This window comes from Colobus angolensis, unplaced genomic scaffold (assembly GCF_000951035.1).
Source record: "Colobus angolensis palliatus isolate OR3802 unplaced genomic scaffold, Cang.pa_1.0 Scaffold57, whole genome shotgun sequence".
In the NCBI taxonomy this organism is placed as follows: Eukaryota; Metazoa; Chordata; class Mammalia; order Primates; family Cercopithecidae; genus Colobus; species Colobus angolensis.
The window spans coordinates 12,285,176-12,288,824 of record NW_012119265.1 but is presented as its reverse complement, the minus strand read 5'-3'; positions in this window follow the sequence as shown (position 1 = coordinate 12,288,824).

Sequence of the window (3,649 nt, the reverse complement as noted above, 5' to 3'; positions counted from 1 at the left end):
ATATAAATATTGTTTGTGGGAATGGTGATCCAATACAAACTACTCCACTATTACAGAACTGTAACATGGAAAATTTTAAATTATACTAATTATCTTCTGTGAGTCTTCAAAGTTGAAATTCTCAGACTGGTTACATACACCAATTTGTTTTTGTTTTGTTTTGTTTGAGACAGGGTCTTGCTCTGTCACCCAGGCTGCTCACCACAGCCTTGAACTCCTGAGCACAAGCAATCCTCCCACCTCAGCCTCCCAAAGTTCTGGGATTACAGACACGAGACACTGCACCTGGCCCATATACCAGTTTGTACAAGAAGTATAAGTAGAAGATGCTAACCATATTTGGACATATTTCCATTCATAAAAATTTATTTTCTGGGAATGGAATCGAAAATATGGTTTCCTACTGTTCTTGCTCTGAATTGCAAGACATAGTATTGCAATACTGTTTTGACATAGTATTCTGACATAGCAGTCAAGGGCAAATTCTTTCAGCTGTGAGTCATCTTATTCATCAAAAGCCTCAAAATATAGCTTACTGATTTTCTCCATTTGTTAGATAAAGAATTTCCTACCTCCTCCCAGACAGTAGTTTTATATGTTGGGCTGCTGTATGTGATTTTCTTTAAAGGTAGTGTGCCACTGTTTTTTTTAAAAAAACAATTGTAAATCCTAGTTTAGAAAATCTCTAGAAGTCTCTAAAATCAAATAACAATGCATTTTAGTTTGTTTGCCTACAGATGAATGGTGAATGTGTACAAAAATAATCTTTGGCTTAGAAATTCCCAGTTCTTTATAAGCATGGGGGCTCACACCTGTAAAGTAATCCCAGCACTCTGGGAGGCCAAGGTGGGCGGATCACTTGAGGTCAAGAGTTTGAGACCAGCCTGGCCAAGATGGTGAAACCCATTCTGTGAAAAATACAAAAATTAGCTGGGTGGTGGTGGCACGTACCTGTAGTCTCAGCTACTTGGGAGGCTGAGGCAGGAGAATTGCTTGAACTCAGGAGGCTGAGGTTTCAGTGAGCCGAGATCGCACCACTGCACTCCAACCTGGGTGACAGAGCAAGACTCCGTCTCAAAAAAAAAAAAAAAAAGAAGGAAAGAAAAAGAGAAAACTGAAGACGAGAGAGAAGTTTTTTTCTTGTTTTTCTTTTTTGAGACAGGGTCTTGCTCTGTCACCCAGGTTGGAGTGCAGTGGTGTGATCATGGCTCACTGCAGCCCTGATGTCCCAGGATCCAGCAATCCTCCTGCCCCAGCCTCCCAAGTAGCTGGGACTACAAGTGTGCATTACTACACTTGGCTAAAGAGAGAAGGTTTTAACAAATAAAATAGCTATAATTTGGTAGGTAGAGTTTCAATTATTGTATTAATAATTGTCTTAATATGCTATAACAAAATGCCATAAATTGCATGGCTTAAACAACAGTTTAAGCCATTTAATGAAACTCAAGGCAGCATGTTAGGCACTGACAGAATTACAAGCATTAATAATATGACATGATCTGTGTCTCCAAGAAGCTTACAATGTAGGAAGGGCAATCTGCCAGTATTTTATTTTATTTATTTATTTATTTATTTTGAGATGGAGTTTTGCTCTTGTCGCCCAAGCTGGAGTGCAATGGCATGATCTTGGCTCTGTGCAACCTCCACCTCCTGGGTTCAAGTGATTCTCCTGCCTCAGCCTCCCAAGTAGCTGGGATTACAGGCGCCCACCACCACGCTCAGCTAATTTTGTATTTTTAGTAGAGACGGGGTTTCGCTATGTTGGTCTGGCTGGTCTCAAACTTCTGACCTCAGGTGATCCACCCACCTCGGCCTCCGAAAGTGCTGGGATTACAGACATGAGCCACTATGCTCGGCCTTTATTTACTTATTTTTGAGACAGAGTCTCACTCTGTTACACAGGCTGGAATGTAGTGATGCCACCATGGCTCACTGCAGCCTCAACCTCCTTGCCTCAAGTGATCCTCCTGCCTCAGCCTCCGAAAGTAGCTAGGACTACAGATGTGTGCCACCACCCCTGGCTAATCTTTTTTTTTTTTTGTAGACACGGGGTCCCACTATGTTGCCCTGGCTAATCTGCCAGTATTTTAGCGGAGGTATTGTAATAGCTTTTGTTAATGGGCTAAAAAACTAGGCTTCTTCTCAGTTAACACATTAAAAAGAGCACCTAGTACTTTTCCTTTACCATTAAAAGCATTCAGAGTACATTCAGTAAATTAGTAAGCACACCAAGGAGGAGGGAACACACTGACCTATATCAGTGTATTGTTTTTCATTTAAATAGCATCTGAATTCACTGGAGACTTTAAGTGAATGTTTATTAGAATATTTATTCCTATTGATTACCACGGTAGCAGATGATTAGTGAGTTCCATGCCACAATTAAAATGAAAATTCCCAATGCTCTGATGAACAGGAATGCCCAGATGATGGCAAGTCTGAAACTTACAACAAATCAGATAAATTATTGCATGAACCCAAAGTGTTGGGATTACAGGCATAAGCCACTGCGCCTGGCCAATTTTTTGTATTTTTAGTAGAGATGGGATTTCACCATGTTGGCCAGGCTGGTCTCGATCTCCTGACCTCTTGATCTGCCCGCCTCGGTCTCCCAAAGTGCCGGGATTACAGGCATGAGCCACCATGCCTGGCCCCTTTTTATTACTCTTGTCTTCAGTTTTCTAAACTGTACAATGAGGGAAACGTCTTCTAGTGACACTTGAAAATCCATGAAATGCCTTACAAATGCAATGCATTAATAATTTTATTATAGGTGTAAAAGTCCTATGAGAGGTCAGGATTGCTAAATATGTAATCATATTTCAAACAAGATGTGCTTAGCTCAAACAAGAGATCATTCTGCCAGAAGGATAATCACAGATCATCAGAGGCAAATGCATTCGTATCTGCACTTTTCATGTAAAACTGAAGTCTGTTGCTTTAGACATGACAATCTTGCTCATAATAACCATATTAAAAATAGTTTCTTTTTGCTGGGCATGTTGGTGCATACCTGTAGTCCCAGCTACTCAGGAGGCTGAGGCAGGAAGACTGTTTGAACCCAGGAGTTTCAGTCTATACCATGTTATGACTGCACTTGTAAATAACACTATATTCTAGCACAGGCAGCATAGTGAGACCCCCATCTCTAAAAAAGCAAAAACAAACAAACAAAAAATGTATTTTAAAAATAGGCTTTACAAAATATAGTGTATTGGCCAGGAGCAGTGGCTCACGCCTGTAATCCCAGCACTTTAGGAGGGTGAGGTGGGTGGATGGCTTGAGCCCAGGAGTTTGAGACCAGCCTGGGCAACATGACGAGACCTCTGTCTCTACAAAATATACAAAAATTCTCAGGGCATGGTCGTGTGCACCTGTGGTACCAGCTACTTAGGGGCCTGAGGTGGGAGGATTGCTTGAGCCCGGGTGGTTGAGACTGCAGTGAGCCGTGATTAAGCCACTGCATTCCAGCCTGGGTGACAGAGTGAGACCCTGTCTAAAAAAAAAACTTTTTTAAGCAACAAAATAAATAGCATTTAAATAAAATTATAATAACAAATAAAATGGAGTTTAAACAGTAAAATTTGTTGTATGAATAATAAACAATAATAAAATAACAAATAACTTCTTTTTTTTTTTTTTTTTT